The following is an 8,069-nucleotide window of genomic DNA, read 5'->3' on the forward strand; positions in this document are numbered from 1 at the left end:
TTATATTTATAGATACAGATTCAGTTGTAAGATACATAGAGACATGAATATATAAATACATATTTGTAGACATTTTGTGTATATATTTATAGTATACAAAATACTTATGTATCATAGGTTGGTTGTAAAGAGTGAATAAGGTAATATATCTAATGCACCCAGAAAATTCTAAGCAATTAATAAATATTTGTTTTAAAATAGCAGTGATAATAGCAAACCTTTATCGAGTGTTTAATATGTGCCAGACCCTAGAGATAGAGTAATGAATAAAACTGTCAAAATGATCAACTCAAGGAGTTTATAACTAGTAGGAAGTGAAGAGACAATAACCAGGTAAAGCCATAAGTAAAGATAATTTGAATAAATTGTCCAAGGATGCTGTGGAAGGTATCTGGTAGAAGAGCTCTAGAGGGTAAGAATGGAAAATATTTTTATAGAGAAGATTGTTTGATTCAAGGCCAAATGAATGAAAAGTCAACTACATAAAGAGTTTGAGTGAAGACCAAAATGTACTTAGCTAGTCTTGAGGAAGGAAAAGCAGGCCAGTTTAATTAAGTGTTGTAAGGAGGGGTTGTTTATAGGATAAGATCTGAGGGGAAGGCAAGAGCCAACTCACACACATGCTGTAAATCGTAATAAGGAAATTGGGTTTTATTCTAGGGTGTTCAAAAGCCACTGAAGTTATAGGAGGAGAGGTGTCATGGTCAGAATTTACAAGTTTATTCTAGGTGCTATGTGGAGAATGAACTATAAAGAAGTACAAGTAGAGGGCACCTGGGTGGCTCGGTGGGTTAAAGCCTCTGCCTTCGGCTCATGTCATGATCCCAGGGTCCTGAAATCAAGTCCCACAACGGGCTCTCTGCTCAGCAGGGAGCCTGTTTCCTCCTCTCTCTGCCTGCTTCTCTACCTACTTGTGATCTCTGTCGGTCAAATAAATAAATAAAATCTTTAAAAAAAAAAAAAAGAAGTACAAGTAGAAGCAAGAGATCAGCATGGAATCATTGTAAATTTGTGTGGTAAACATTACAACTGGTTGTTTAGATTGTGACAGTGCCAGTCAAGATGGAACCCACAAAGTGGATTCCAGATATATTTTGGCTGTAGAGTCAACATGAATTGGTAGTAAATTAGCCATAGGAGAAGGAGCTTGAGAAAAAGACAGAAAATAAGAATGGCTTCCATATTTCCAGCTTGAACCAATGGGTGACTGATAGCTTTATTTCTTAAGATGATAGAAAATAAGTAAAAGAGATTTTTAAAAATTCAAGAAGTTTTTTAGCCCCTACTGGATTTGGATGTCAATTCAGCATCCTGAAATGTCAAGTAAGATGGAGTGGAGGAAATGAGTCTAAGCTAAATATTTGTGATTGTTAACGTATAGATGATATTTAAAGCCACAGGACTAGATGGAAATTTATCTAGATCTCTTTAGAGAGAGAGAGAGAAAATAGATTTTCATTAATGATACAAATTACTGTGTTGTGATCGCATATAATATTTTACTAATATAATCTCAACTGCTTCTAGAATTTTGCTGGGAGGATCAGACATGTTAGGGGAAAAAAGAATGCATGAAATTAAGAGATAGTGTAGTTGCTGGTTGAACTAACAGAAATCACTGGTTTGTCAACTAAGATTCACTAAAATTATAGATCTAACTATTAAGCTTCATGTAAATAATCAAGAAGCATGAGAAAAGATCCAGAGTATGTCTCCTCACCATCTTCCTTCACGCATGGCAGACCTGCCTTCTGGCCCAGAGTCTGAGATAAAGTCCCCTGAGCGAGCTATGCTGGTTACCTAACACAAAGGAGAGCACTTCATGTTATGAAATACATCCATTTTGTAATTGCAGAGTTACATAGCTGATACAACATTCTCCAGGAAGCATTCCTGGATAAACTCACATATTTTGGCTGGTCCTGATGAAAGCCTTCCAAAAGACAAGTGTTTTCCTCCTAGAATGTGCCAGTAATTTGATCAATCAGGAGTCAATTAATAGCATAATTACAGTGAGATTAGACACAATCATCTGGGGTCATTCTTTTCTGATAATGTTTCCTCTGTCTTTCCGGTAAAGGGAATGAAACAGACAAGAGGCTAGCTGCTTATCTTCTTTTCCTGCTGGTATCATCAAGGAAAAAACATGACCACAAGAATGGAGCATACAGGTCTGTGGCACAGCTGAATAACCTTGAAACTAAGAAGATCTTGGTCTTGTGTCAGAGTTGCTGGTGGACCTGCCCCTCCCACTGTCTACAAAGAAACATTATCTTTAATACCCTGAAATGCCTCTGGGAAGGAAGACTTTAGATTTATTACCCTGTGGTGTAAACCAATCTGATCCCTGTTTTGGAGCAGTTTTGAAAACATCCTTAAAGAAAACTGTCAATGCCTTTTTCTCAGAAATGCTGTAGAAATGCCAGCATTAGTTCCCAGCATGTGCACAATGAAAATTGTAAAGGAAGGTGTGGCTGAAACTTAACACAGTCTAGTGTAGAGTATCCTCAAATTATTCCAATTTTAAAACATGAAAAAATGTTCATCATCACTAGCCATCAGGGAGATTCAAATTAAAACCACATTGAGATATCACCTTACACCAGTTAGAATGGCCAAAATTAACAAGACAGGAAACAACATGTGTTGGAGGGGATGTGGAGAAAGTGGAACCCTCTTACACTGTTGATGGGAATGCAAGTTGGTGCAGCTTCTTTGGAGAACAGTGTGGAGATTCCTCAAGAAATTAAAAATAGAACTTCCCTATGACCCTGCAATTGCACACCTGGGTATTTACCCCAAAGATACAGATGTAGTGAAAAGAAGGGCCATCTGTACCCCAATGTTTATAGCAGCAATGGCCACGGTCGCCAAACTGTGGAAAGAACCAAGATGCCCTTCAATGGACGAGTGGATAAGGAAGATGTGGTCCATATACACTATGGAGTATTATGCCTCCATCAGAAAGGATGAATACCCAACTTTTGTAGCAACATGAACAGGACTGGAAGAGATTATGCTGAGTGAAATAAGTCAAGCAGAGAGAGTCAATTATCATATGGTTTCACTTATTTGTGGAGCATAACAAATAGCATGGAGGACATGGGGAGATAGAGAGGAGAAGGGAGTTGGGGGAAATTGGAAGCGAGGTGAACCATGAGAGACTATGGACTCTAAAAAACAATCTGAGGGGTTTGAAGTGGCGGGGGGGGTGGGAGGTTGGGGTACCAGGTGGTGGGTATTATAGAGGACATGGATTGCATGGAGCACTGGGTGTGGTGCAAAAATAATACTGTTATGCTGAAAATAAATAAAAAATAAATTTAAAATTAAAAGCTCTTTCATGTCTCTTGCTTTTTTCAGACAGTTTTCCAGTCCCAAGTGAAACCAACAAATTAAAAAATTTGTCAAATGAAAACACCATAATTAATAAGAAAAATGCTAGTGTTTTATACTATGGCTGGGTATACAATAATTGTATTTTTCTAACATGGTCAGGAAATGACCCGCTTAAGTGAGTCTTCCAAATAATTAAAAATCAATACTTTTTCAAGAACAAAGTATTTCTAAACATTTCTTAAAATTTGGGTTATTTGAGTTTCCTGGTCCCTTACCAGGACCAGGTGAAATTGAGACTTGAAGTTCTCACACAGTTTTAGGCCAGTTTACAAGGCCCATAAACTTCTAAGTATATGAAAGTGAATGACAGAATATTCTAGTTTTAAGGTTAAGTCCTTTATACCCTTTATGCCTTTTATTTGTTTATTTATTTTAAAAGATTGTGCTCGCTTCGGCAGCACATATACTAAAATTATTAATTTTAAAAGTTTAATTAATCAATTAATTTGGAGCATGAGCACGGGGAGGGGCAGAGGCAAAAGGGGAGAGAATCTCAAGCCCACTCCGTGCTGCTCAGGGAGCCCAAAGAGAGGCTTAATCCCATGATCCTGAGATCATAACTTGAGCTGAAATCAAAAGTCAGACACTTAACCAGCTGAGGCCCCAGGGTCCCAACTAGTGATTTTCAGAAGGTGGAGTTGCCAATTCTGTTGCTCCTGAGTAGCTTTTGACAGAAGTCATATTCCCTCCTTATTGTGACATTAAGACTCACCTAACAGCCCAAGAAACCAAATCTGTGACTCCTACTGATTGTCTAGCAGCCACACAGAATGCAGACAATGAACATTTGGGAGCGCAGAGATTATCATAGAATTGCTAACCTAGGAAATTGAAGTCCCCTGAAGGCCAATCTAAGCACTGCCACAATCGCCAGGAGGTATTTTCATCTAGCTCTTATTATCATACACAATAGAAAATGGTGCTCCACACACCTGTGACCACTTTTTAAAATAGCCTTTATCATTTTTTTCTTCATTAATGATACGTTGCAACTGATTTGAGCATGGAAAGTGTAAGCGAGGAAATGAAAATCATCTATAATCTTATTATCCCCAGAGAACCACTGTTCTCATTTGGGCTTCTTTTCTCTGATGGCATTGCCTCTTCCCTCTGTAAAGGTATGTGAGTCTACTAATGTTGACATGAAGATCATTGTTTTGCATTCTCTCCACCTCTTTCTCTTTTCATTTATGATATCATGACCATTTTCTCATGTGGACATTTTTTAGTCATTTTCAATTCCTGAATGTACCCTCCATTTCTAAGCCTTTAAGTCCCTCCTTATCCTGGTTATCCCTGTAACTCGTGTTGAATTGACGACTCCCTTCTATTCCCAGGGATGCTTGCAAACAGCTCCAACAAAGCTCTCAGTATATTTCCCTCTGCTAGTTTTTGTCTCTGTCTTTAGAATGTACACTTCTTGAAGTCCAGAGCAATGTCCTTCACCTTCACAGCATTACATTTTACTCAAAAGGAGAAGAAATTCAAAGTTTGTCGAAAAAATGAATCAATAGTTTCAGGCATCAGTTTACACTTGATCTTAGCCAAAAGGCCAAGAAGCGATTCAGGGGTCAGTTTAAATACTGTCTTTTTCATGATAATTACCTCCATGGGAAAGTGCCATATCTCTTTTGGAAGGAGTTTTTATCGCTTTGTTTTTCATGGTTATTTTTTTTCTACATATTTTGTCATGAAAATGAAATCTTCTTGAGGGCAGAGGCAATGCTCTGTTTAGTCTCAAATTCCTCCCAGGGACCTATAAAGAACTTAAAAGAAAAATGGTCAAACATCAGAAAAATATCTAATTATTTGTATTATTGATTATATTTAATTTTAAATTTCCTTATGAAAGATTTTTATGATGATTACTTATAGGACATTTATATATATTTAGAGAAAGCATTATTCCCTTGTATCTCATTTTGTTATAGACAAGCATGTCTATAAAAAATTTTTTATTATGATGACACATATGTTTATTTAAGAAGTCCTAAATGATTTAAATCAAAAGTCAATTTTGCAAGACACTTTCATGAATAACTGTGTGGTTTCTGTCTCTGTCTCTGTTTCTGCCTCTCTGATTTTATGTAAAAATGAGGGCATTATTTGGCCAGATTTTTAGAATTAAACTTCTGAAAGACAGTGTAAGTTTATGCCAGATTGTGTGATGTTCTCTCTTGTTCGACAAATGCACATTTTTGAAACTGCAATATAAATATTATGATTCATAAAAATTGAAAAAATATGGCACTATTATGACCTGCTGTGCTCTTTTTCCTAAAAATAATTCATATTTATTACATTTTCTTATTGAAATGTTAATATCTGGGTAGTATAGTAATAAAACTGTTCCCTAAGTATGTAATGGGTGATATTATTTTGTTAACTATCTACTTTACATTACCGTTATACATAATTTTGACATTCATAAAGGTGATTGAATATTATAATAAAGTTTAAAGCAGTTACGCCATTTTTCGGTTTTATTTCAGGTAACAGAATATTTTGTTCCAAGCATGTGGTAACCATAGTATTTGAATATCTAGTCCTATATATGGTATTCAAGCTGTCATGTTCCATTAGAAATATCCCTGGACTAAAAATTTAAAAACTGAGTTTTTTTCAATCCAATTTCACTACTACACCAGAAATCATTTGAATTTAAAGAAGTTCTCATCCTAAGTCCAGTTTCTTTTCTAGCAATATTCACCTTAAACCCTCCATAAATATTTCCTGAGCACCTGCTATGTTCCAAACACTTAGTGCAGGGTTGAAAGGCAGAGACTTTAAGAGATTAGTGGTGTCAGAGTAGAATTTTCAAAAAGTTGAATATCTAACTTATCCATGAACATAAATTGAATCGATGTCAAATCTTTAATTCACTCATTAATGATGGAAACAGCAAGGTTGATTCAAAGAGAATTGGAAGCGAATGAATACTGGAACAAGATTACTAATTTAGTTATAAGCCTAGTTAATGTCATATGGGCAATAAGACTGCATTGTTATAGGACAAGCATCATTTCAGTCTACCAGTTAATGACTACCCTAACAGAGTTATATAGCCTCTAAATCAATAATACAATAGCAAGCTAAACAAAGACACAAACTCCTAGGAATCAGATAATCACTAGCTGTGCCTAACAATGTTCCACCAAAATATAGAAAGAAAACAGAGCAATCCCTTTATTTATAAGTTTGAGGGGAGGGAAAGAGAGATCAGGTACTCAATGATGAAAGCATAAGTACTTTGATGTGGGCAGGAGCGAGTTACTATCAAATTACAGCAGAACAGTCCCTCCTGAGGACTGTGGGATAGGAGCAGAGGAGTTTTCAGTGAAGATTCTAGAATGCTAAGACTATTTTCCTTGAGACTTGAAAAACAAAAAAACATGCAGTGAAGATTCTTTTAGGAAAATGAACAAGAAACAGAATGTAAATGAGAACTGTGCCTTTGACACTTGAATGACTGTTGTGTGTAGCACATGAGACAAAAAAGAGTAGAAAAGAATTAATCTGATTAATGAGCATATGCAGGGGTGGGAAGCAGATTTTTTTTTTTTAGATTAATCTGACTCAGACACCCTAAAGCAAATTAAATAGTCAAGAAACAAAAGACACAGCCTTGGTCTATGCAGAAATGCTTCAAATACATTGGGAAAGACAATTGACTGGGAACAATTTTGGTATCTTGACCATGGATTACCCATAACTTTGATAAACTACCAGTACCTACTAATAGTTTAGTAGTACTAAACTACTAATACATATAAGAATATGTATTCTTATATTCTCTTGTCATAGTTTCCTGACAAAAAAAACTAGTTTGATGTCATGACTGTAGATTCCACAAGGAAACTTTTTCAAGTATATAATTGTTCTCAGTGACAGACCAACAAAATTTTATCATCTGACTTTCCTGTACATGGAAGGGAGATGCTTAATCTCCCCATTCTGCACTATCTTCTTCAACCATAAACCTTGGAAACACCATTGCAATCACTAAGCACAGGCAGGAGGAGCAGCAGGCAGAGGGAGAGGGAGAAGCAGGCCCCCGGCAGAGGAGGAAGCCCAGATACAGGGCTCAATCCCAGAACCCCAGGATCCTGACCTAAGCTGAAGTGAGGTGCTTAAATGACTGAGCTGCCCAGGCACCCTTCAAATCCATTTGACTGAAGATGTGACTTGAATAGTTAGTCTTGCTTATCTAGAAAATTATCTATGATTTTATTTGTATATATTTTTTCCTTCCCTGCTTTCTAAGATTTGCTATTCCTCTATTACATAACCTAATTTATTTCTGTGAGCAAGACAAAAGCAGCCTCTAGTAGCTAGGAACTGCTCTTGAACCATCAGGTAAGCCCTGGTCTTGTTAGCTGCTGATCTTGTGTCTTGGCATTCTTCTGTTGAACATAAATAATTTTATAGGACATCAGCATCAGACAATACCACAGATGCCCCCAACATCTGTGACTATGAATGGATACAGTCCAAAGAAAAACCACTCCATATTAATAAATATTACCACTCCATAAATAAATATTACCACCACTCCATAAACAGGTAAAAATGAAAACATTATCAAAAGTATAAAAATGACCAAATAGCCTCCTATCCTGGTTAATATGAGTAAGCACTCCTTCTTTACTAATCATAGGATTTAGCCATGC

The 8,069-nt window shown here is 36.4% G+C and overlaps 1 pseudogene; it reads right to left on the minus strand.

Moving 5' to 3' along the window:
* Positions 1-4,798: 4,798 nt before the first annotated feature.
* LOC122905599 lies at positions 4,799-4,963 on the minus strand (annotated as a pseudogene).
* Positions 4,964-8,069: the final 3,106 nt, after the last annotated feature.

Source organism: Neovison vison, chromosome 4, assembly GCF_020171115.1.
Source record: "Neovison vison isolate M4711 chromosome 4, ASM_NN_V1, whole genome shotgun sequence".
In the NCBI taxonomy this organism is placed as follows: Eukaryota; Metazoa; Chordata; class Mammalia; order Carnivora; family Mustelidae; genus Neogale; species Neogale vison.